The sequence below is a fragment of the Ursus americanus genome, chromosome 34 (assembly GCF_024610735.1).
Source record: "Ursus americanus isolate L20-20 chromosome 34, mUrsAme1.1.p, whole genome shotgun sequence".
Taxonomy (NCBI): Eukaryota; Metazoa; Chordata; class Mammalia; order Carnivora; family Ursidae; genus Ursus; species Ursus americanus.
In genome coordinates, this window is record NC_142160.1 from 6406399 (window position 1) to 6434012 (window position 27614).

The 27614-nt window shown below is 42.2% G+C and overlaps 1 protein-coding gene across 3 annotated transcripts in view; it reads left to right on the top strand.

Annotated features, from left to right (window-relative positions):
- The window catches only part of GLIS3 (GLIS family zinc finger 3), a 619421-nt gene that overhangs the window by 44109 nt on the left and 547698 nt on the right, over positions 1-27614 (top strand). For all 3 annotated transcript variants that reach the window (XM_087858807.1, XM_087858808.1, XM_045772457.2), the window contains one exon: positions 108-274. The gene's annotated coding sequence lies outside the window, so the exon portion shown is untranslated. The remainder of the gene's footprint in view (positions 1-107; positions 275-27614) is intronic.

Here is a 27614-nt window from a genome sequence, read left to right on the forward strand (position 1 = left end):
GATACTTGGGTCGCTTCCCCTTTTGGCTATTGTGAATAATACTGCTATGAACATTTGTGTGTGAGGGTTTTTTTTTTTTTTAAAGATTTTCTTTATTCATTTGACAGAGAGAGAAAGAGAGAGAGAGAGAGCACAAGCAGGGGGAGCGGCAGGCAGAGGCAGAGGGAGAAGCAGCCTCCCTGCAGAGCAAGAAGCCCGACGTGGGGCTCCATCCCCGGACCCTGGGATCATGACCTGAGCCCAAAGCAGACGCTCAACCGATTGAGCCACCCAGGTACCCTGTGTGTGAGTTTTGTTTGAAGACCTCTTTTCAGTTCTGCATGGACCTGTGTTTCATATCTCTAGGTATATTCCTAGTAGTGGAGTAACTAGGTCACCCTGGCTTTTGATACCTGCTTATTCTGTTATCAAAGATAAATGCCTCCAATGCCATTAAATTATTCATGTATAGGACCTTCTCCAGGTGAAGAGTATGTGGGGGAGGTGCTGATTCCACCACCACACTGCTACCATCAAGCATGTTGTCCTTTGCTATCTTTGTGGTGGAAACTATCAGGTGCATGACATCAGTGGTGGCCTGAAATTAGGGCTATAGTCTGCGTCAGAACCCAAGACACCTCCTGTCACCCTCTGACATAGTAAATGGGTTAACCTGTGTGTTCATTGTCTAACTTCCTCAATGACCATGTGAGTTCTACAAGGGCAGGGATTTGCTATATTTTGTTCACATCTCTATCTCTAGTGCCTATGACAGGGCCTTGATCAGTATATGTGAATGAACATTTGAAGGAATGACCATCAGTGTTCTCTGATTTCACGTCTTCTCTCCCCTTGAGGTCCTAACCCTAGCAGCTGGGTTCATATCCCTGAATTATTTAGTTAAATGGCATCTTTGTTTCCATTTTTTCTCAAAAATACCCTAGAGTACAGAGTAGGTATTCTTTCCTCACTTAGATGAAGAAAATCATGATCAGAGGTATCAATTTTTGCCAAACAACTCGGGTAGGGTTGTGACAAAGGAAGGTCAGGGTGATATATTATTTTCCCACGACTGTAACAAATCACCACAAACTAGGTGGGTTAAAGCAACAGAAACTTATACTCTTAAAAAAAAAAAGAGTTTATTTATTTGAGAGAAGGAGAGAGAGAGAGACAGCACAAGCAAGAGTGGGGGGAGGGGCAGAGGGAGAGGGAGAAGCAGACTCCCCACTGAGCAGGGAGCCCAACATGGGGCTCGATCCTGACACTCTGAGATCATGACCTGAGCTGAAGGCAGACGCCTAACCAACTGAGCCACCCAGGCGTCCCAGAAACTTAAACTCTAATCATCCTGGAGGCCAGAAGTCTGAATTGAGGTGTCAACAGAACCCAGGCTCTAGGGAAAATTACGGCCTGCCCTTCCAGCTCCTGGAGTCTCTAGGCTTCCTGGGCTATGACAGCATGGCCCTGATCACTGCCTATTTTCACATGGCCTTTTCCCCTGTGTTTCTGCGTGTCCTTTTCTGTCTCTTATAAGGACAGTCTTCAGTGGATTTAGAGCCTGCACTAATCCAGGATGATTTCATCTCAAGATCCTAAACTGAATTCATCTGCAAAGACCCTTTCTCCAAATAAGGTCACATTCTGGGGTTTGGGTGGACACATCTTTTGGAGGCCTCCACTCAGGCCGCTACACAGGGGCAACCCCAGGAGAATGTCTACTGATTGAGCTTTCTTTCTGAGTCCCTGATCTGTACTCCAGCCTTCCCAGTGTGTTCACAGAACACTGGCAGGTATTATGGAAAAGAGGGTTGCAGGTAAATGAGTTTGGGCAACTCTGAGTTGAACAAAGCTAGGCAGGAATTTTCTGCTGTAGGACTTCTCAGACTCCTTAATATGCTAGTATACATTGTAAATCTTCGCGAGAGGAAAAAAAATGGAGGACTACCCAAATTCCTTTGATCTGGAAATCCTTTAAAAGAGAATTAGTGAAGAACAATGGAGCTCTCACAGGCTGCCTAGAATACAGGTGGGAAGTGTTGCTCCTCTCTTTCTCATCTTTCCCTCAGGGTCGGGAGGGACTCCATTCTTGAGAGATTTTCCCTCAGAAATGGTACAAATCACCCCCAAAGAGGCTAAAGTCAAGTGGCATGGAAAAGATACAAAAATAAAATGTCTGACCTATTCTTCTCATCCGTAAATCTCTAATTAAAAAAAGAAAAATCCACCAACTGCCTAAATATCCCATATGATTGCCACCGTGATGGTGTCTCCCCTAGAAGACCATGTTGGAAGTTTGAAGATATTTGCTAGGATCACGTGCCACTGAGGAATCAACTGCCTTGTGCACGTGGACCTATTCTAGTTAGAGAGACAGAGATTCATAGAGTTTTAGAGCTGCAAGAGGTCTTAGAAATATCTTTTCTAACCCAGGGATTTTACAGATAAGGAAACAGAGGCCCAGAGAGATAAACTAGTAGACAGATCACCTGTTCAAGATCACACAGACAACCAGTGGGAGAGCTGGTCCTGGAGCTTTCACCAACTGATGTTGAGTTCAAGGCTTTGCTACCCCAGGCTTCTTTTTAAATATCCTTTTAGAAGGAAAAACTATTCTATGGATGATTCACTAGAAATGCAAGGTAGTGTGGATTTTCTCATTACTGAATGTTCTGCCAAAAGCCTTTTGGCCTCAACTATTGATTTTGGAAATTATTTCCAACATTCACTAATCCACTTACCTATCTTCATTCAAGTGCAATGCAATCGACAGAATTTAATTTTTCTTTAATTATGCAACATTTTGCAGTGGGTAAGGCCCACTTGTCTGACCATTAGCCCCTGTCTCACATCTGAGACACATGGACTAAATGTCGATGGGTATAGACTGAGCAGGAAAGAGATTAGTAACATTTTATAAGAGATGTTAAACCTTCACTGATTTCCTTTTGACATTTTTAGTTGTGTGGTAGGATGCTATGAACAAGAATAAGGCAACTGAAAGTAGAAGTATCAGCAAAGATAGTCTGGTGGAAGCAATTGGTCCACTTTTCCATAAAAATCATTCCATGTGCCCTTTATGGCATTAATGCAAAAATTCAGCCAACATACATTATAGGGCACTGTGCTGAATGTTCGGTGATTTGTGATATGCCATAGAAATGATTGGTTTTTAAAAAGGAAATCCTTCATATGGACTTGTTTAATAGCCACTGGGTAGTATTTTTGTAGAGTTTAAGAAGCTATTAAGTGATGTCTTAGAGGCTGCTGCCAGATCAGAGCTTTGGTGTCATCTTTTTCTTAGGAAAGAGTGGTTCTCCTGAAGGTCAAAGTCATGGGGATGGATGAGTAGCTTTCCCTGTGTCCAGCTGGGAAGAGGTGGGTTAACTAGAACTCCTGTGTTCATGAGGGGGCCTTGGAAAGTAAGAATGAGATGTAACTTCAAGGCAAATAGCTCCCATTCCCTCATCCCTCTGGCGGAGAGGTCATTTCCCTGCTGTCGGCCTCTAAAATCAGGGCTCTGTGGTCCATAATATCAGGTGTTAAATATTTATGGATCCTCTCCAAGAATGAGGAGGGACCTCTGATAATAGCAGCTTATTGTCTGGAAGGCAGACAGCAATGAGCTGGTCTAGGAAAGGCTCAGGGTTGCCCAGAGGTTTTGCAGCCCATGTGGAGTGTCTGCACATGGCAGATACGAGGGTCCCAGTCCCTGCTGCTGCCTCTGACCACTTGCGACCATCTGACCCCTAGATGGCCTCCAATTTGCTCTCCTGACTCCTGTGATTTGTTTCACAAATCTCAAAAGTAGGGCATGGTGGGGAAACAATGCCACTAATTAAGAGGGCTGGGTCTTTGGATTCAAGGGAACTGAGGGTTTGCCTGTGTCTATCTCAGGGCCTTTGTCCTATCTGTCTGTCAGACTCTTCCTCCAGGTCTCAGCATGAATGTCACCTCCTCAGAGAGGGCCTCCTTGTCCCCCTAGATGTCCCACAGCACCTCCTGGCATTCATCCTTTAGCTCATTACCCTGGGTTATCTTCCTCAGGCTCTGATCTCCACCTGAAGTCATCTTGGTTATGTATTTCCTTATGTGTGATTGGCTCTGACTTCTCCCACTAGGCTGGCAGGCATAGCCACTGTATCCCCAGTGCCCACCAGGGCCTGGCACAGGAGAGATGGGAGCAGAGTCTCGGAAGATCCCATTAGACTAGATACAGGGAGACATGTCTTCTTTTTGGAATCTCACACGTCTGGACTTTTTCTTTAGAGCTCTTAACACTTTGTAATGAGATATTGGTGGGATTATTTCCTTCAGGCTTGTCTCTCTTAGTAGGGCAAGGATTCATGACCGTTTTGTGCCTTTGTGCCAAGGTTTGCTTTGGTGTCTGGTGAAGCCTTTGGACCCCTTCTCAGAATAATGTGTTTGAATGCATAAAGTAAACTACATAGGATTATAAAGGAAATTGACTATATTGAAGTAGAATCATCAAAGTGTTAAAATGTAAATTTGTGATATAATTACATGTGCATCTTCACTAACACATTTCATAACAAAACCTACCATAATTTCCTAAGTAGTGAGAAGCGTAATTGGTTTTTTGAGACGTCTGCAAAAACTGTAATGGGAGATAAAAATGTCCATCATTCGTGTTGATGACAGAAGCACAGACACTTTTAATAATGCTGTGGTTTGTTGCCTACATTCATGATGGAATCAAATGCCAAATTACAGTTAGAGATTAGTAAAAATAAAGATTATTTTTTTCCCCATCTGAGTTCCCTGACTCCCTAAAGTCTATGTACAGATTCTACAGCAGTCCATGGACCCCAGGTGAAAAATTCCTGAGCTAGAATATATCACTTAAGTTTGGTTCACAATTTTTATCCTAGCACCTAACACAGAGTAAGTACTTCCTACTTATTTGTGGAAGGAAGGGAGGGAGGAAGAGAGGGAGGAAGGAAAGAACATTCTTCTTTGGTTCTCATAATGTTCTCAGAAGAAGGTTGCTGAATAAATGAGTGAATGAATGAGTGATTCCTGCAGGTAAGGTAGTGAGCTAGTCATTAATAAATGAGAGTATCCTCTTCCTCCACCAGTTCCAGTAATGATTGCATCTTAAGTGAGGTCCTTTGTGTACTATTGAAACCCACTGAGTGCCTCACCCAGAGCTGACACAGAATATGTACTTGGGTGATGAGATGACAACCCCTACACTGTAATTTATTAGGTATAATGGGTCAGTGCTTTAAGACCCCTGGCAGACCAATCAGCTGACTCCTTGGGCTGTCTTGGACTCTCAAGAACACAGCTTTTGTGGGGCCCTGCCTTTTACCATGACAGCACCTCTCAGTTCCAACCAGCCCTATCATCACACCTGCCCTTGGTGAGTTGTTTTGGACAGACCCCTTTTCCTGCTTGGTGGGAAGAGAAGGTCCGTGGGACAGCAGGCTCACTAGGAATTTAGCTCTATCCTCTGATAGATTATTTTGGTCTCTCATGAATATCTACTGGAAGGATTAGCGCTATGTGAATTTTTTGCTCTCATGGTGCCTTACCAGTCAGCAGTTACCGACAGGACGTACATGAAAACTCAGGGCTGGCAGAGGCAAAATCGAATTCATTATTCAGTGCTCAGAAAAATTCCTAATATATCAGCAGTGCAGATGCCAACATGCATCTCTTGGTAGCAGACACTTCTTAAAAATTTTGGAATGCTTTCTAAGACAGTTAAGGATAAATGAATATTCATGAAAGTGCCATAAAAATGAAAAATCTATTTCTTAATAGGGAAAAGACAAATAGCTTGGGGAAATAAACAGCAATTCTGTGGCTGTAAAAACTAGATACTCCTTTTGGACCTGCATTATTGTAATTGCACGGTGGAATCCATCTTTCTATGTTATCATGTGGATCAGATAGTAAACATGCTCCTCTGGTCCCCACCCACCCTACCCCCCAAGTTGATTGACTTGTTTCACGTGATACTAAGTGGTGACTAATTACACCTTTCTGATTACAATGCCTTGCAAACAATAGTTTGGGGCTAGAGATGCTTGTCCAACTATATAATCATCTAATAATCTTTCCTCTCTTGAGGTATGTGGGGTCTGTGCTTTATTAGATAAGGTAGCCACGGTAATGGAATATGGATCAAGCCATGGAAGAAAATGGTGTCTCTTCTTGTTGAGCTCCATAACATTCCTGGCTTATTCTGCAGATATGGGATTCAGTGGACTTGTGGATGCAGGATTCTCATATTGCTTCTTCCCCTCCATGTGGGGTCAGCGCCCTCCTGTTCAATGATTTCCCTGAATCTGTGGTTTTCTACCTTGGTTGCCCATTAGAATCCTCGGAGTGATTTTTATTTATTTCTTTTAACCACACATGCTCAGGCCTCACTCTGGAAGTTTATAAAAGCTTCCCAGATGATCACATTAAGCAGTCAGGGTCTGGGACCACTGCTCTAAATCCCCACCAACTCCTCTGGATGGCTTCTGTTCCAATCCCCATAGATGGTTTTCAGCCCACTCTCCTTGTTCAAAAGAGATTAGCCTCTGTTCAAACCAGAAGAGCACCAGAGTCTTTCTGATGTAATCAGAAAGATGAAACTTTTGAGAGAGAGAGTGAGCAGGAGTCTCCCATATTTGAGGCCAGAAAGCAATACTCACGAACTAATTCTTTCCAAGAAATTTTAAAATCTTTTTTTTTTTTTAAGATTTTATTAATTTATTTGACAGAGATAGAGACAGCCAGCGAGAGAGGGAACACAAGCAGGGGGAGTGGGAGAGGAAGAAGCAGGCTCATAGCGGAGGAGCCTGATGTGGGGCTCGATCCCATAACACCGGGATCATGCCCTGAGCTGAAGGCAGACGCTTAACCGCTGTGCCACCCAGGCGCCCCAAGAAATTTTAAAATCTTACCCCCCAGCAATGGTGAGGATATTTTGCAATTTGCTGGATTATAGTCTAACTGCTTAATTACAGATTGCAAGGCCTATGTTGTATTCCCAAAAAATTTCAGCAATTTGTTCTCCAACCCCCTCCCTAGCTTTGTCTTGAGTTGACTGTACTCCACACCCTGACTTCCACACATGGGGCTGCAACCTGTTCCCTGAAGAAGTCCTGAATATTTCCACCATTTGTCCTGGCTCCCATTTCTCTTCCTACATGTAGGGCCTTTCTCCTCTTCACCATTTGAAATCCTACTTATCCTTAAAGATCCAACTCAACTAAATCCTACTCATCCTTAAAGATCCAACTCAAGTAAATCCTATCATTCTTCAAGGTTCAACTCAAGTAAATCCTACTCATCCTTCAAGGTCCAACTCAAATATTACCTATGAAGGCCTTTCTCTCTCTAATGCCTGAATTAGCACTTTTTGCCATTTTATTTTTATAGCTCTTTGTATTTCTATTTTAGTCTTTTCCAAAATTCTTATATAGTCCTTTCCAATAATTAGTTCAGAAGGTTTTGCAGATAGAGCAAACCCTGTAACATCCTCTTTTTAACTCTCTCATTTGGGCAGTGTTGTGACTCTCACAAGATTACAGTCTACATGTCTATTTCTTCCATCTGCGTAGAATGAACTCAATAGTTAAGGCCCAGTTCCTTTCTTACAATAACTGTTTGTGGAATAAAAAAATTTCCCCGGTGTGCTCTCGCACAGTCTAAGGTTCAGGGTGGCTTATTCAAAGGACATCTAGCTGTATCCAGTCCATTTGTTCAGGACGGCTCATGAGTGACTGTTAAGTCTTGGTGAAAAGATTGAGATACATAAGCCAGTGGTTTTCAGTTAGGCAGCCCACTCGTAAGAGGGCTTTAGAGATACGTGGTTATCACAAAGACTAGAGGTGTTACTGACATTTAGTGGGTATGAGCCGGGAATGCCAGATGCTTTGCAATGTGTAGGAAAGCCCCTACAAAAAGAGTTGTCCCTTTCAAAATACCAATTGTTCCCCACCTGCCACACCCATCCTGGCAAATTCTAATCAATCTGCATCTCAAAATACTTAAACAGAAAACCAAAAAGCAACTTGGTTTGGAGAAAAGAGAGAAGCTCTTAAAACTCACTGTGAAATCATGTGCAAAATGTCCTGGGTGTGTTATCAGATACACAGAGATGACAAAATTGGAAATACCTGGCTGGTGAAACAGGAATTCTCACATTGTGTAGGTGAGAATGTTACATGATGCAACCTTTTTTTTTTTTTAAGATTTTATTTATTTATTTGTCAGAGAGAGAGAGAGAGGGAAAGCAAGCACAAGCAGGAGGAGCAGCAGAGGCAGAGGGAGAAGCAGGCTCCCTACTGAGCAGGGAGCCCGAAGTGGGGCTCAATCCCAGGACCCTGGGATCATGACCTGAGCCGAAGGCAGACGCTTAACTGACTGAGCCACCCGGGCGTACCCATGATGCAACCTTTTTTTAAAAAAATATTTTATTCATTTACTTGAGAGAGAGGGTGCATGAGCAGATAGAGGAGCAGAGGGAGAGGGACAATTAGACTCTATGCTGAGCAAGGAGCCCTATGTCACAACCCTGAGATCAACACCTGAGCCGAAATCGAGAGTCAGAAGCTTAACTGACTGAGTCACCCAGGTGCCCCAGACATAACCCTTTTGAGAAAGACAGTACTTATCAATATTTAAAATGCATATTCCTTTTGACCTGGCAATTTCACTGCCAGAAATTATTCTGTGGTGTATTTACACAAAGACGCAAATTTGCATGACCAGGAATATTCATCACAAGGCTGGTTGCCATCACAGAAAGAGTGAGAACAAATTATATGACCGTCAGTTGGAGAATGGTTAAACAGTGGTACGCCCATATGATGGTATGTGACCAGGTGGAATGAGTGCCACAATACATTGAATAGAAAAAAGTGAAGCATGGTATGCGTGATATGATCCACTTTTCTTTAGAGTGTATAAATGTATATATATACATACATATACACACAGGCTACCCTCACTTTGCATGGTTCTCGCATGAACAGATCTCAGTTGCCATGGGTTGGTTAAATAACACCAGTCCCACCACAGCTTGGCTCCGATTTCAGTTACCAGGTATATCACCTGTGAGTCACTGGATCCAGTCCAAACTTTGCTGCTACCTCTTCAGCCCACAAATCACTACGTAAATAATAGATGCACAGCAAACTCAGTGAATATTCACTAAGACTTCCTTCCGTGTCTGTGGATAGACACTGCACAGTTGTTACTGAGTTCACAGATCCACGGTAAAGCAAGTTATAGACCCACGTAACGTTTTACAAAAGTGAACGATCAAAAGAGAGAATTGGGTGCAACAAAGACTAGGGACAACATTGGAAGATAAATTCAAATCTCATGAAATGGAGCTGTAGGAGAAAGAGCTGACGGCGGGAATGTTGGCACTGCCGCCACTTGAGAGACTCGGGATTGGCAGCAGGGAAAGCAGGCGCATACTCACCAGCGTAAACAACAGAAGACATGTTGTGGGAAGAAACACGAAGGTGTCTCAGGGGCAGTGACACCAGGGAAACAGTTCACATTAGAGGAATTCTTGGAATCATTTCATGACTTTGAAATCACAAGGCATAAATGTTGGAAACTGACCCAGATTTGGAAAGAAGGATGACAACTTGACAAGGCACAAAGAAGACACTATGTCATCAAGTTATGTAACAAAAAGAAGGCAAACCTTCTTGCCAAATATTTTACAAAGAAGTACAATACTTTAATTCTCAGTGTTTCCAATGTCTCTAAATAAATAGTAGTTTTACTACTTTTTGTTTTTCTTCTACATTAATAATCAACAGAATTTTTATGTTTTGACAAAAAGCTTCAAGGCTAATGAAACAGTTGGAATTTTCCTCATTATTACTAACATCACTTTCAGTTTGCACAGTTATTTTTATGGTCCAAGACTACTGTGCAAAGCAGAGACCACCTGTATGTACGTATTTTTAAATGGAAGTGTATAAAAAAAGAATCATTAATGGTTGTTACTTCTGATGAGTGGGGCTAAGGGAGAGCGGTAGCAAAAGGAAATTTTATTTTCATTTTCTGCCCTTCTGAACAGTTTGGCTATTTTTCCTTTAGAATGTATTACTTTTTGGTATAAAGCCTAATTAATAAAAATAAACTGAAAGATAAAGATAATTTGACAAAACATTAAATATGTTTTGTGTATATAATATGTGCTTTTGGTTTTTTTCCCCTTGCTGGGAAGATAATCCAAAGCTTTCGTGTGGAATTTCAAAGGAATTCATGACACCAAAGAGGTTTAAATCCTTTGCTATAGGCACCCTGGTTCCCAGCAGAAAGATTGCAAAATATGCAGTTTCTTCAGACATGAATATGATGTGAGTTATTGATTTCATTTGTCTGTGGGGAGAATTGGCCTGAAAATGAGTCCAGCTGATGGTGATGTTCAAGTGCAATTTGCAGACAGATGCCCTAAACAAAATGTTTCCGCTGCGTCTGGTGACTGAACACGCATCTGTTTAGAAGGCAGCAAAGTATGACCTTGTGTGCAACCTTGAAAGTTTACTGGCTAGCAAACAAAATGCCAAATACATGGCAAGGAGCGCTTGGAGAAATAATGTTGAGATGATTTAGCCTGCCAGGACTTAAGTACTCAGAGAAGTAAGAGTCCCACCATGATTGAGCTGAGGGCTGTGACCCCTGATGTAGGATGGACACCCAGGATTTGGTTTGAGGCAGTCCATGGGGTGTAAGGATCCTGACAGAGTCCCTAAATCCACTTAAACAATGGATTTCCATCTTCTGTTGCATTCCCCGAGGCCTCCTGGATAGATGGGAAGATCCTTCAGAAAATAAAAGCTTACGCTCATCAGAAAAGGCTCTTGGATGGAATCTTGCCATTTGCAATGACATGGATGGAACTAGAGGGTATTAATGCTAAGTGAAATAAGTCAGAAAAAAATATGATTTCACTCATATGTGGAATTTAAGAAACAAAACAGATGAACATAGGGGGAGGGAAGGAAAAATAAAATAAGAGGAAAACAGAGAGGCAAATAGGGAACAAACTGAGGGTTGCTGGAGGGGAGGTGGGTGGGGGCATGGGGTAACTGGGTGACGGGCATTAAGGAGGGCACCTGATGTAATGAGAACTGGGTGTTACATGCAACAGATGAATCACTGAATTCTTCCTCAGAAACTAATAATACAGCATGTGTTAATTAAATTGACTTTAAATAAAAAAATTTAAAAAAAGAAAGAAAGAAAAGGCTCCTGGAAGTCTAGGGAGTGGGCAGGAATGACCAGCCAATCCTGCAGTACACAGGATATAAGCCATCAATCAGCATTTCACGTGCATTATCTCATTTAATCATTAAAACCATCCTACGACTGCTTTTACCACCCCAATATCCCTCATGAGAACACTGAGGTTCAACCGGGTTCAAGGGGATTAAACAACTTTCCCATTACCATGCGGGGGTCAGTGGTAGACTGGGAATAGAAGTCTAATTCCTGAAGCTGTGTACGTACCCACTGAGCTACACATTCTGAATTACTTGGAAACACCCCCAGGCTGTACATGTTTTGTTGCATCTTCCTTTTACCAGAAATCTTGCTAAGCCCAGATAATCTAATCTAAAATCGGCCCAGCCCTGTTCTACTGCTCTGAACCCTACTGACCCAATGCTCGTTATTATGGGCATTCAAGCCTTTTGACCCCGGTTTTTACCCTGTTGTATTTCTCACATATGGCCTTGTTGGCTGGGGATCATCTTGCTTTTGCCAACTTCATGTTCCAACTGGTTCAGAGGAAATGTACGTGAGCTTTAGTGTTTCCCCTTAAAGGATGGTATGGTTCTGGCTTTTACTGACTTGGCAAAGGCTTCCATGTCTACAAATAAGAAACATCTGACCACAGGTCTATAAATTAATGTGATGGCAAGTCAGGCAGAGTGTAATTCTATAATCTGGCAATATGGAGCCCTATTTGGAAAGCCAGACTTCATGTAGCAAAATCCAAGTTTTCAATCAGATTAAACTTTATAGGGTCTCAATTAATCCTTTGAAAAGTGAAATTGTATTATTTTGGGGTATCGAAGTAGCGGCTAAAGTGGGTGGTGGAAAACATTTCCTACCTGTTAGAAGACTCAGGGAATACAGAGCCTCCTCCTTCACTTAAGGTCATGCTAGGTCTGTGGGCAATGCCCAGAATGCTGTTGGTGCTCCTTCCAAAATAAAAGCGTCATATCTGGCCCCTTTACAGAACTTTGCTTGGCAGAGCATTGAAGAGTTTGACGATCTATCAAATATTCACAAACAGAACATGTCAAAAATTATGATTCTTAAGGGGCAGATCCTGGAGATTGCATAGCGTTTGAGGTAATACATACACGAAAAATCCCCAGAGCATAAAATGTGCAGCCTCAAAAGGCAAGTCCAAGTCTGCTGGAAATTCCTCTGAATTTCCTGATTAGAAAAGGGATTAAGAATGAGATCATGATATTGGAAGAGATCAAGAAGGAGTCCAACAGACAGGATTACATTTCCCATAGCCATGCAATCACACCTATGGTGTGGTCCAATGAGCCAGGAGCTATGCTAGGGTATAGCCGTACTCGATCTCATTCAGTCCTCGAAGCAACCCTGACTTGGGGTTGGGGTGTTAAATGTGTTCCCAAGGCCTCCGAGTGAGTGGGCATCAAATCCAGAACTCAAGCCCAGGTCTGACTCTAAATAACATACTTAACATCATGATACCTTGCCTTTAATGATGCCAGTAAAGTGTCTTCTATTTGATATTACATTACTTAGGATTATGTTAGCTGCTGAAACAGGTAAGCCCGAAAGCTCAGTGGCTTGCCAACACAAAATTTTATTTCTTACTTATGTTAAGTCTATTTGGCAGCAAGGCGCCGGCAAAGGAAACTGTGCTCTACACAGTCATTCAGGGATCCAAGCTGACATAGGCTCTGTCATCTCTGACTCTGGCTTCCAAGGTCACTCTGGAGGTCACTCTGGCCAACATTCAGAGGCAAATGGGGAAAGAGAGGTAGTGGGAGATCAGATGATGAGTTTTTATGGGCCCGGCCTAGAAGCGGCAGATCCATTTTTGTCCACAATTTACTGGTTAAGTCCAGTGGTGTGGCTACCTTTACCTACAACGGAGTCTGCTGGAAATGTAGACTAATTGTAGGCGCTGGAGGAAAGGAAAAAGGATTTGGTGACTAGCCAGCCTGTATCTGCTACAGTTGTGTTTTTCTGGAGTTACCAGAATTTAAGTATAATAAAGAAATGTTGTCACCTACTAAGTGCGAAATACCGCACCAGATTCTGAGGATTTAAAAAATGAATAAGATTGAATCCACATTCCCAAGCGCACACCCAGAGAGATAACGGACGGTATGCTTATGTAGATATCCATTCTAGGCCGTTTGGCTCTTAGGTTGCATTTGTGTATGTGGGAATACGCTGAAGTTCAGAATGACTGATTCAGCTCCTTTTGAGATCCTAGAAATATCTGCTGCAGGATCTGAACTGAGGTTCCAATCCAGGGCAGGTTTTCCCCTCTTAACAATCTTTGATTAAAGGAACCCATCTGTGGGTTCCCCCAACACAAAAGCCACATTGTTCACTGCCTGCAGTCCCTACTCACGTTATCAAGCTGTCCTTAGGGTAAACATTCTACCTCACCAGGCCTGAAGGCGTAGCTCTTGGAAGAGGGCCACCTAACCTTTAGGCCAGCCACCAGGCTGTGTGGGTGGTAGGATGAACAACATATTCTCAGAAAGTCACCGAGGGGGGGCACCTGGGTGGCTCAGTTGGTTAAGCGTTAACCTTTGGCTCAGGTCATGATCCCAGGGTCCTGGGATCGAGCCCCACATCCTGCTCTCTGCTCAGTGGGGAGCCTGCTTCTCCCTCTGCCTGCTGCTCCCCCTGCTTGCGTGCGCACTCTCTCTCTCTCTGCCAAACAAAATAAATAAAATCTTCAAAAAAAAAAAAATAAGTAAGTCACTGAGAACAGGGGTGCAGTTTAGAGACTGAGGCAATTTTGTTAGAGGATTTGAGAACGTTCTTTCTCGATACCCATATTAAGATTTTGGGCCACCTCTTCAAATAATTATTTTTTCTGTTTAAAGCTCATTTGGTCTTAGGCCAACTTATTTCATCTATACTAGTTAGGACCACGGTGAGCCATGATATTAAGTGGCATTTTTTTTAAAAATATTTTATTTATTCATTCGACAGAGATAGAGACAGCCAGCGAGAGAGGGAACACAAGCAGAGGGAGTGGGAGAGGAAGAAGCAGGCTCACAGTGGAAGAGCCTGATGTGGGGCTCAATCCCACAACGCCGGGATCACGCCCTGAGCTGAAGGCAGATGCTTAACCGCTGTGCCACCCAGGCGCCCCAAGTGGCAATTTTTTTTTTAACAAAACAATTTCAGAAATTATTTCATTAGCTTTTTATGGCTTTGAGAAGCACATCAAAAGCTGATAGGAGAGAAGGATTGCAGATAAAAAAGCAAAAGTTTCAGCGTGAAACTGTGGCTGATGGTTGGTGTTTTAAGCCAATTGCCTACCGATGATTTCTTTGGTAGCATGAGCTGTGGGTTTTTATTCTGTTCTACTTCAGAAAAGTCGAGGCAGTTTACGAAAGAGCATACAGCACCAAAAATCAAAAATATGGATTTTCTAAAAGTGAGGTCAAGTAGAAAATAAAAGCAGAACAGAAAGATGGGGGTGCCTGGGTGGCTCAGTCATTAAGTGTCTGCCTTCTGCCCAGGGCGTGATCCCGGGGTTCTGGGATCGAGCCCCGCATTGGGCTCCCTGCTCTGCTGGGAGCCCGCTTCTTCCTCTCCCACTCCCCCTGCTTGTGTTCCCTCTCTAGCTGGCTGTCTCTCTCTCTGTCAAATAAATAAATAAAATCTTAAAAAAAAAAAGAAAAAGAATAGAAAGATGGTACCAGAGGGGAAACTGAGAGGCCACTAACCCCTACATCAATGGTTCTCAACAGGAATATACCAGATGTATTCTCAGGGAATGTTAGTTTTCTAGGAGCACTTAATACTTTTGCTTTTTAATTTTTATGGTAATTTAGAAAATAATATAAGAATACTCTAGGCCGTCTGTATGATCACTCAGTACCTCATCTTTGGGACTGAGTTTATGTCTATAGTTGGATGGTCATGGGGACTAATGAGAAAAGCACAAAGATAGACCTAAAACCTAAATGATCTGTTTACATCAAAGCCTGAATGTCACTACAACACATCATACAATTGACAGTTTCACAATAATTTTAACAGAGAAAAGGAGTGAGAGCACTGAGTCAGCACGCCACACACGGGGGTGACAGGCATTGGGGTTCAGAACTCTGTGAACGATAATCAGTTTTGACGACACCTGTCATGTTTACTAAGGCCAGTGAAATGAACTGTAGTTTCACTGTCTTGTTTGCATTAAATTTTGTATACTTGTTTTGGTTCTTACAATTGTATAAGGGCTATAAATATAAAGAATTTAGAACTCTTTTTAGGCTCATCCACAATTTAAGGAAAAACCCACGGGTTTGTGAGTGAGGATTATGTCCCATATAAAGACTAAAGCTGGGCCCCAGATTCTGCATTCTGATCTTCCTGGTGTTAGCTAAAATGAAAAGAAAGAGAAACTTGATCAGCGAAAGATTTGCCTTAAGATAAAAAATGATTGCATTTGCTCAGGGCATGGAGAAGTTTTGCTGGCAGTTGAGCATGCTCAGGATTTCACCGGGGGTACCTCTGAAAGTGGTACTTAGCAGTGGAAGGTCAGTATCCTTGACCACTTCCCTCATCACTAAAACAGTGTGTTTGCCACTGATACTTCCATAGCATCCTTTGACGCAAGACAAGGAAGGATACATGCCAATTAAAATGAATCTATGGTGGACCAAAGCAAGTATACAAGCATTATATGTGATTTATGTGCAATCCTTATGAATGTAGTTCAATCCTAGTTTCAATATATGCATAAATTCCTTATACAAATAGGAAATCCTAATATTATCTTCATCATTCATTTTTACCTTTTGGCCTACAATTGTAACTAAAAAAAATAAGGTTGCCTTTATACCTTTGTCTGTACTAAAGAGAAAAAGCAATTGGTTCTCTGGCATTTTACCTTCCTCATAATATCTGGAGAAAAAAACTAATTTACATAGAACCTCGTCCTTCAGATTTAAAATACATAGGGTTTTCAAGAAATTATTCCTATTTTTAATATGTGTGCTGTCAAAAAAGATACTGAGAGTCATTTATAGGCATTTGGGGATGGAGAAACTTTTAGTAGTCATGTCTGAAATTAGAATTAGTTAGTAATATTTTTCCCAAAGAAGAACATACAAATGGCTAACAGACACACATGAAAAGATGATTAACATCACTCATCATTAAAAAATACAATTCAAAACCAAGATGAGATACCACCTCACAGCTGTCAGAAAGGCTCAAATTAACAACACAGGAAACAACAGGTGTTGGTGGAGACGGTGAGAAAGGGAAACCTTCTTGCACTCTTTGTGGGAAAGCAAACTGGTGCAGCGACTCTGGAAGACACTATGGAGGTTCCTCAAAAAGTTAAAAATAGTGCTACCCTACGACCCAGCCATGACACTGCTGGGTATTTGTCCAGAGGATACAAAACTACTGATCCGAAGGGGCGTGTGCACCCCAATGTTTATAGCAGCATTATCAACAATAGCCAAATCATGGAGAGAGCCCAAATGTCCATTGACTGATGAATGGATAAAGAAGATGTGGTGTATATCACACACACACACACACACACACACACACACACTCTGGAATATTACTCAGTCTTCAAAAGAATGAAATCTTGCCATTTGCAGTGACATGGATGGAGCTAGAGTGTATTTCGCTAAGTGAAATAAGTCAGAGAAAAATACATACCATGTGATTTCACTTATATGTGGAATTTAAGAAACCCAGATGAGCATAGGGGAAGGAGGGGAAAAAAGAAAGGAAGGCAAACCATAAGAGACTTTTAACTATGGAAAACAAACTGAGGGCTGATGGAGGGAGGTGGATGGGGGGATGGGCTAGTTGGGTGATGGCTATTTAGGAGGGCACTTGTGATGAGCACCGGGTGTTGTATGGAAGTGATGAATCGCTAAATTCTACTCCAGTAGCCAATATTACACTGTATGTTAACTAGAATTTAAATAAAAGCTTGAAACAAAAAAATAGAACTAGTCAGTAAAAAGCATGTTTCTTGTGTAGGCTTCTACATTTGTGTTATCTGTGGCCAATATTTTTTTCCCTTGACAATCTTTGTGTTTTATGACTGATCCCCTTTTTTTCTATAGTGTGCGGCTTATTATTTCTTCCTCTTTTGTTTTAACCTCTGTTTGATAATCCTCCAACCAAGTGACATTTTGCAGAGGTGTGCATAACTTAGTAGAAATTACTACCCTCTTCAATGTTTCCCCTGCCCAATGATCTTTGTTTACAAAATCATGCTGTAGCGATGATCTTCACTGTGTATGCCTCATAATGACCCAGTTACGCCAGTAAGTGTGTTCACCTGATAATAAATGATTGAGGGAGTTTCTCATAACCACAAGTGGACATTTAGCTAAGTATATTAGTAGATAAAGTGATATTCATATCTCAATTTAGAGATGATTTGTAGGGATTTTTTTTTAAGTAGGCTCTACACTGGGCATGGAGTTCAATGCAGGGCCTAAACCCACAACTGCAAGACTAAGACCTGAACCAAGATCAAGAGCCGGATGCCCAACCGAGTCACCCAGGCATCCCTGTAGGGATATTTTTGATAACATATCCAAATATATGGTGTTACTATTTGGTACACCATGCCTAAGCAAAACATGGAGGACATCATCCCGTTGTCCCTATCCCTGTCACTCATATAGGATCCATCAAGCCCTACTGAGGTCCTAAGTAGCTCTACCCTTTGTTTCTCTGATTCTTCCTGCTTTTAACTGAGTTCAGGCCACCGTCATCTGTCATCCATATCATTTCAACTGCCTTCTCATCTCACTCTTCTTCGTCATCTTCTCAGGCTCTCCCTTCAATCCATCACCCCTCAGAAGAGCTATCTTTCTAAAACAAATGTGGTCACATTCCTCCCTGTGCTTAAAAACTTCAAGGACACTCCTTGCTCTCAGGATTTGAAGCAAAACTTGTTATGTGGCTCCTAAGGTTGTTCATGATAGGATTCCTGCTTGCCTCTGGGCCTTTTCTCACCCCATTGCCTGTCCTCCCTCCTCCCTACCCAACTCCAACCTCCCCCATTCTGCTCCAGTCACACCGTATTTCTTTCTGTTCATTCGTTGAACTGGCCACACCATCTCTTGCTTCTGACCTTCACTCTCTCTGTTTCCTCCGCCCAAATATTCTTCTTCCCATCTTTTCCTTCAGGTTTTGGCTTGAGTGTCATGCCTTGCAGTAAACTGAACTTCATACCCAATGCTGAGTTAGATGCTCCTCCTGTGGGGGCTCATAACACCCTACACTTAGCACCATGATAACACATACCACAATGTATTGCCAATTGACTCATCAGTGACAGCTTCCAACGTGGGCTGCTTGAGGAAAGAGATGGGGGGGGGGAATCACTCTGATATATATGTATATATATTTATGTATTAGACATCTGTATAGATCCTGACTACCAGGTAACCAGTTACACTTGACATTATAGTACTGGGGAAAGGACAGACCAGGGCTTGATCCTGCCTCTGCCTCCTGACCAGTATTGAGAACTTGGACAAGTTCTTTGATCTTCCTGAGCCTTAGTTTCTTTGTTTGTAAATGGGGGTAAGATTATCTACTTTCAGGGTGGTTGTAAGAAGTTCAATGAAATGACGCATTCAGAAGAACTTAGCACAAAGCCTGATACATGTTAGACTACTTAGAACAGGGGGTTGCTATTGTAAAATGTCCTGATCTCTCATTTCCTGCAAAGCATGACATACATGGATAAGGGGATAGAAGACAACCAAAGCAGGGGCGCCTGGGTGGCTCAGTCGTTAAGCGTCTGCCTTCAGCTCGGGGCGTGATCCCAGGCTCCTGGGATCGAGCCCCACATCGGGCTCCCTGCTCTGCTGGGAGCCTGCTTCTTCCTCTCCCACTCCCCCTGCTTGTGTTCCCTCTCTCGCTAGCTGTCTCTCTGTCTGTCAAATAAATAAATAAAATCTTAAAAAAAAAAAAAAGGCAACCAAAGGAATCTGAGAGCTTAACAAACATTACAAAGTCCAGAGGATGGTAGTGGGTAGAGGGGTGGAGCAAAGGCGTGGGTGAGGAGCCACGTTAGCTAGAGGGAAATCTACAGACATATCTCTTAGATGGAGCTACTCTGCAGTCTGGGCTCAGGGTGGAGGAGGAAGGAGCCAGCATTCTCCCCAGTGCAATGCCCAGGACCCCAAAGCAACTCCAGCATAGGCGTGTAGGAATGGTGATGGAGGGCACTTGGGTGTGCACACGGATTGCCCGGGGATGTTGTGAAATGCAGATTCTGATGCAATAGTTTTGGGGAACAGTCTGAGATTCTTCATTCCTAACAAACTGCCAGGTAATGCTAATATTATTCCTCCAGGGAGCATACTTAGGGTAGCAAGGATGTAGAAAATAATCACTATGCTAGCTCATACTGGTGTAATGACATGGAAAAACTATTAGCTTCTTCACAGGTGGCATGAGAATTCCTTTGGAGAAGAATACTCTGTGTCTGGAAGAAATACCCTGATAAATCACGGGGGTTTTGGGTTGGGGGGGTGGTGACTCACCAAAGCACATGTTGAAGTAATAATTGATGATCTTAAACTGCCTTCTCCGGAGGCGGGTCTCATTAACCTCAAGGCCTTTTTGTCTGTGTGCCAGGATGGAGTGGTATGTGGGTTTGAGGGCAGGGTGAAATTGCTCGGCATAGGACAAGAGGGGAGCCAGGGGGAAGGACAGAGACTAAATGGGAGAATTGGAGAAAGAGGGAGCCACACTGGAGAAATGTCTATATAGATATTTAGAAGTTATTTGCTTGATAAAGTATTCATTTTCTTTCATCCCTTGCAAGGGATAGTTTGGATGGCTTGCGAAGGTTTTGTGCACGTGATTTCTTTCTTTCTTTGCAGGGGAGTGGGCTTGAAGAAGTGGATGAGGGGGCTGCTCATAGCAGGGTAACACTGGCCTCCATGGCCCCACTAGGTTCTCTTCAGCAGCTGCTGGGTGACGGGTAGGCAGGAGCGAGGGTGGGACACATCCCCCCTTCTATTGTTGGGTGATAGGCTCTACTGCTATCAAAATCAGTAATTAAAGCAAAGAGCAATAATGGGTTGGCAAACACAGAAAGAACAATGACACGGCTGATAAGAAGTAGGATGATTGGGTGCTTTGGAAAAGGCTAACAGCGCCTAGAAGGTTTACCTAGAAAAGAGCAAAAAGCCTTCGTGATGCTCAAACTTCATCAGCTATTTTCCGACTTGCTTTATTTCGTAATCTCACAACATCATAACTCAAAGAACTGGCACTCATTTTAAAACAGAATTTTAACCTAGGGTCCAGGAAAGGGCTTGGAGAGGTGGTAGCCTTGAATCTGCTCGAATTATGTGCAAAAATTGTATGCGTGTGCACATCATATCTTTCTAAGGAGTGGCTACCTAGCTTTCATGGACTTGAATATTGAAGGGTCACATAAAAATGGTTAAGAACCACCGACTTCAAATGAAAGCCAGCTAGAAATCTGTCTTTGATACGCCTGCCTATGAAAATAATAAAAAATGAAGAAAGAAAACTAGAAATGTTGTCAATAAGAAATCGGAATAATCAGTTCAATTGTTACACAGTCGTTCACTTAAAAATAGTAAAATCCAGTCCGAGGATGATGAAACTTTTATATTTGTTTAGAAAAGTAAAAATGGCTTCCTTTGATATTATTCCATAGGGAATGGTGGCCAGTTATTCCCTATCTCCGTAATAAACAAAAACAACAAAAATGTGACATCGAATTGTAGAAGAAGAAATTCAAGTTAGATCCGAAGTTTTGTCCCCCGGGAAATATTGGCAATGCATGGAGATATTTTTGGTTGTCTCCACTAGCGGGGGTGGGGTACTGCTGGCATCTGGTGGGTAGAGGCCCGAGAAACTGCTAAACATCCTGCAATGCACAGAACGGCCCCCCCACAACAAAGAATTTTATCCAGTCCAAAATGTCAAAAGGGCTGAGGTTGAGAAACCAGAAGTTGGAATAAATGAAAACGTCCTGGCTATGAAAAGTACAAATAATTGAAACAGGTAACTTAGGGATTGTAAAATGTCTTTCTATGAGGTTTTCAATGATTAAGAACTTCATCCCTACCTGGCAAAGCACCACCGTTTTCTGCAGAGATGATGGTGCAGTCTGTGGAGGTGAAGCTACCATGAGAGAGGGGGCTAGATCATTTTCAATTTCATGCCGTCACAGCTCTTGGGGTTCAGTTGGCACTTAGTGTTTGCAGATTGAATAAAAATCTCTATGGATCTTCCTATTATAAATAGGAATGCCATGAATGCAACTGCCTCTAGGGTCAAATGCCTTTCTCCATAGGAAGGATAATCATATTTTATGAAATTGAAATTGTAGGGAAATGTAAATAGGAAGGCAATCGCCTCGTGTGGGATTGAGCTTGACTGGTGGGAACCAACAGCAATCTCTATGAAGGTATCCTCCATATAAGCCTGTCCAAAAACCAGTTTGGAGTGGGCTCAGCCCCTTTCGAAAAGGGAAGTATTACCTCCCCAGGCAAAGGTCCCAAAGTGACTCATGGGTTGTGTGGGGAATCCTTTCTTTTTTGGCTAGAGCACCCGAGCTAGACTTGGGTACCAGACACCACAACAACGTATCTCAGGCTGCCTTTCAGATGCGTAAGAAGGAACATGGATTAGAATCTCTGTAACAGTCACGTGTTCACATTGAACTATTGTAGTGAGTGAGAAAGGGGAAATAGAAAATTATGTCAGAACCTAACAAAATAATCAGACTACACGTGCAACTCGCCTTGTTTTGGAAGTCATATAAGTAATCACAAGTCAATGAATACATTTATATTCTGCTTGTAAAATTCTGCCTTTTAAGGGAGAAGATGTGACTGGAGTTTAATAAGCTGAATTACTGGGATTTAAATTCATGGGCACAATTTGTCAACTTATGAACATGGCCTGCATAAAACCCTCAGCATTAACCTTCAGCAGGTTGGAGACAGGCAATAGATGCCCATTTTATTCTTAATGAATAATTAGAAAGCGTTTTACACTGTTACAGACATTCTCCAGAGTCGTGGGTCTGAATTTTTAAATCAGCAATTAGTCATCTACTGCATATGCAGTGCAAGAATAGGACTCACAGTGTGTTTTCCCCAAGCCAGGCTGATGAAGTAGCTAATTATAGTGCTAGGTACTGCGGCTGTGGTCCCCAAGCTTAAAGATATTCATAATAGTTAGACATGGCTATATTTGGTAGTGTTTTGCTATTGCTGTAAGATAGGAAGAGTTATTCGAGTTATAATCTTTTCTCATTAGTAGTGAATGGAATGAAAAGTGTGCTTGCATTAGTCTGTACTCTCTAAAAACAAATGTAGTCAGATGTGCAAGATCAGTTTCTCTTTGGGAAAATCGAACAAATGCAATGGGCTACCTTTTCTGAAAAACTTTGGTATGAGATACAAAGCTGACCTTTGAATGGATAGGAATTATTTCTCAGATGCATTTCATTTGAATTAAAGGTAAGTCTTCTTCCTTCCACCCACTCAATGATACACACAATGCCATCAAATTAAAGCTTGAAGGTTATGGTTTTCCTTTGCTTATTGTTCAAGAACTATAACCATAAAGACTTCTTCTGTATTTGAAGCATAGATACCGAAGCCTAACTGCATGTTTGCTTAGCCAAAGGCTCAGAACAGCCCTAGATTGCTCATTTAGTCTGAGTTAGGGGCTCTGAAATAATGATAATGATAAAAAAATGTAATTGAAGCAAGCTCTCCCAAAAGATAAGAAAGCTGCAAACCTCATGTTTTATGCATTCCCTGAGAAGAATCCTGAGTCTTCAGGGTCAGCAGCCAAGGGTAGTCACAATAAATTCCGAAGTAAGTGCAGATAAAAATAAATGCAGAGTATGGAAGAGATTTGTTTTCAAAATAGGGAAAAATTTTCCTTATTCTTTCTCCCTGTAATTTCCACCTGCTGTTAAGTTTCTCCGATCCTAAAACCAACCCCTCCTTTGCTTCAAAGCCCCTCTAACTACTGTGTTAGGTCTTTCTTCCCTTCAGCAGTTTCTTACCTCTCATTCACTTTTTGACTCATTAAGATCTGACTTCTGATTCTACATGAACTGCTTGTCAAGATTACCAATCGCCTCCATATTTACAATCAATGGTCTTTTTTTAGCCCTTACCTTGCTTTTCCTCTGTGCTAAATTTAACTGTTGGAACATTATCCCTTGAAATTTTCTACTTGTCTTCCACGACAAAGTTTCCTTCTATTTTTTTCCATCTACTTTTCTGCCTTTTACTGCCTTTTCAACCCTCCTTTCCCATTTGGTGTTATGCAGGGTTTCATCCTTGGCCTACTGCTTTTCTTGGGTTCTGACTTTACCCCCATATATTATTTCCTTAGAGAGAACATCTATGACTCCCTGTTGCACACCAGGTACTGCTCTTCTTCTGTCTTATAGTAGCTTCACGTTTCCATTATAGTTCCTGGCACAAGCACAGTTTGCAATGACCCTTTTTATGTGACTTTTTGGTTAATGCCTGTCCCCCCCCAGATGGTTAACTCTATGAGGACAGGAACTGTGACTATTTTGTGCATCACTAGATATCCAGAGTCAAGTGCAGGGCCTGGCCCTTAATGAAGGCACCTGTCTTGCTCTATTACTTACCTTTATCCACCCAGGTAACCAAACCAAAAGCCTGCGAGTCATTTTAGGAACTCGTTCACCTCCATCTCCAATCAATCACATCATCCTACCTATTTAAGTAAATCGCTCTCCATCCCTGTTTCCCCTGCCCACAGCAGACCCCTCCCTTTCTCATTGAGACTCTTCCTTTGTCACCTACCTGGACCTGCCTTTGGGCATATACCTATCTGAGTCTTGCTTGATCTATTTGAAATGCAAATCTGACTGTATCACTCTCCTTTCGAAAATCTTTGTGGCTCCTCATTGACTAGAAGAAAAAATCCCAAATCCCATAGAATACCACCCACAATCTTCTATGGTCTGGCAAAGACTAGTCTTCCCAGTTGCATCTACTACCCCTCCTTGTCTTGCACTTCTTACCCTAATAATACTATATGTGCACAGGCTTGCGCATACACCCCCCTGCCTTTATTTCTGCAAGTCTCGTAACCAGTGATGCTCTTTTCTCCATAAAAGTACATTTGCACTATTGTCATCATCACCAGCATCCTCCTCTTCACGTATGTCTGCCACCAACACCCTGGCCCCCCTACTAGACTGAGTATCTTGAGAGCTGAGCCATCTCTTACTCATCTTACCAAGCACCCTGCCTGACACATAATAGCTGCTTTACAAATCTCTGCTACCTGAACTGAATATGCTTGGTGCATTAATACGCTGGGAGCTGGTAGCATGACAGTTTGGTTTTGAGATTGTTTTTCTGAGGTTCTGAATTATTGACCAAAGACTTCTTCCTTGTCCAAAGGAAAACAGAGACTTGCATCATATTGGATATTTCCTGATGCCAGTTCTGGTATATATTAGCCTCTTGTTGAATGGCCAAGTTAGACAATAAATGATAACTAGTCCACGGAGTCATAATGTCATCTTGAAGCTTCTCCCCACCCCCCGGCCACCCCTGCCATTCTCGTTATTAAAACAAACCACGTTCTCTACGAACTTTCCCTTCAAAATCTAGCAAGCACCAAATTAATGTAAAAGAAAGAAAAATTTACTCTTTGATCTTATAAATAATGCTGCATTAAACAATTTTTACACGCACCATGATATTAAGGTGATTTTATTGCTATCAAATTCTCCAAAGTGGGATTGCTGGATTAAGAAAAACTCACCTTAAAAAACAAATTAAGCTCCAACACGTAGGGAATAAAACAGAAGCAGTAGTTCAGGAAGAAAAGTGACCTAAAATAGTTCTGGGTTTTTTCCAGTTATTCCAGTTATTTTGCTCCGGCAAGTGACATTTCTGTATTCTGTCGCATTTCCATTTATCATTCTAAGCACCAATAGTATTGACTCAGAGAATGGGCTGGTTTGAGGTGCTTCCGCCAATGATAACAGAAATAAATGATTAATTCAGCCAGAAACAAAGGGAAATCATAAACAGTGTGTCCTTCCTGCCTTAGCTTCAGTATTTCCAAAGGATGTTGCATTTGTGTGGTGATCTGTGTGGGAGAAGAAAACATATTTGAGTCCTGGAGCAGATAGGAAAAAAAAAGCTGCAACTGTGTTTTCTATTAGAATCAGCTTAACTATTGTGGACATTTCTGCTATGAACATTGGGTTGCATGCGGCCCTTCTTTTCACTACAGCTGTATCTTTGGGGTAAATACCCAGTAGTGCAATTGCTGGGTCATAGGGTAGCTCTTTTTAACTTTTGGAGGAACCTCCACACTGTTTCCAAAGTGGCTGTACCAACTTGCATTCCCACCAACAGTGTAAGAGGGATCCCCTTTCTCCACAGCCTCTCCAACATTTGTTGTTTCTTGCCTTGTCAATTTTTGCCATTCTAACTGGTGTGAGGTGTTATCTCAATGTGGTTTTGCTGAGGGTTTTAGAGGGGAGGGTGGTGAGCGGATGGGATAGCCAGTGATGAGTATTAAGGAGAGCACATATTTCAAGGAGCACTGGGTGTTATAGGCAAACAATGAATCATGGAACACTACATCAAAAATAAATGATGTACTGTATGGTGACTAACACAACATAAAAAAAAAATAAAGAATCAGCTCGAGGCTGTACTGAGAGGTAACTGACTTTAGCCCCCCTTCCCCAAGAAGGTCCATCAAACCCCAGCTAAGCCGGGGAAGTATGTTCTACCTAGACCAGCCCATCCTAATGCCCCTGGGGAGATGCACCTGTTGTAGGAATGATAATAGTCTCTAGGTATTGGATGTGTCTTTTCTTGTGCTAAGTGTTTTACTGAAATCCCTTTTGACAATGCAAGCCTCTCTCTGGTTTTCCTGTTCTCAATGGAGATGGAGAAATGGGATTATTTTTCAAATTTCAAATAAATATGTACAAATCTGGTACAACAAACTGAATGTCACACCCTACCTATCCCAACACACACACACACACACACACACACACACACACACACACACACCCCTCTCTTAGACTTTTATCAGGAAGAAACCTGGCAGTGAGGAGGAAACTATTGGAGTATGGTCTCATTGTCTGAGGTGATCCAGGCAGAGTGATTTTTCAGTTAATCTGGAAAGGCTTAATGAAAACCAGGCGAGGAAAGAGATCTAGTGTTACTAACTCAAAAGGAGCAAGGTTAAAGCTATATTAATAAGAGAACACACTCCTTATATAGATTAGACAGGGTAACCTTTGGAAGAAACGACTTCTCTCACAAAGTTTGTCTTTAAGGAACATCAGAAGGCAAACCGGAGGCAGGCCCATTGGAGGTGAAACACCCTGAAGCCATGTCTCTTCCACAAGAGAATGCACCCTACAGAAGAGGGTTTATGGGAGGGGGGTGGTCAGAGAAAGCTTCCACTGGCATCCAACTGAAACCTTAGGCTGCAGAATATTCCAGACTTAAGAAATGGCTGGAGCCAGGGCTCTATCTACATCCTGACAGGAATAGTAGGGAGTGATAGAAAGGGGAAGGGAAGGTAGACAGGGAGGAGTGGGGCCCAAACAGAGAGGAAGACAGGAAGATAAGGAGACAGAGGAAGAGTTAGGAAGGGAATGAGCCTTGTTGGAGATACTTTCTAAAAGCCCCAAACACGGACTTGTTCTCCTTCTGAAATATAAAAATGTTATAACTATTTTTTTTAAAGGCATAATTTCTGTTTCTGTCCCCAACTCCCTACTGCTTTGAGTCACATATGAATCTTTCAGGGAAAGAATAGTTTAAATCTCCCAGTGGAGTTCACAGAAGGTGGCAAAGTTAGTATAAGGAGAAGTAGCCATACTTCATTATCTGATGGCACTGGTCCTGCCCCTTGGTGGACTTCTGGGTGGAGAAGAGCCACCACCAGCTAAGCGTCCTCCAGACTGAGGGAGAGTAAGGTGATTCCCTGCTGTCCCCTAACACCCTCCCCCAACCCCACCCACACAAGAACATTGCAGGCCAAGGCCAGAAATGTTAAGTATTCCCATGGTATAAGCATGTAAACCCTACTAGAAGTTTAAGACTTTTATTAAGCACCCAATATATAGAAACACTGTCTGGGATTCAAGCTTCCACAAAGCTTACTTATGTCGTTCCTGCCCATAGTATGAATTATCAAACCCTATACATAATGAATTATTGCATTCAATACATAGCATGTGTTATTGTATACTTCAGCCACATCTGCGGCTCTTCCTCAAATTTTATTCTCCACGATTTGGCATGTTTTACAGTTCTTCAAACACACCATAATCTTTCAGACATCTATACACGTGGTCTCCTCTGCTTAAA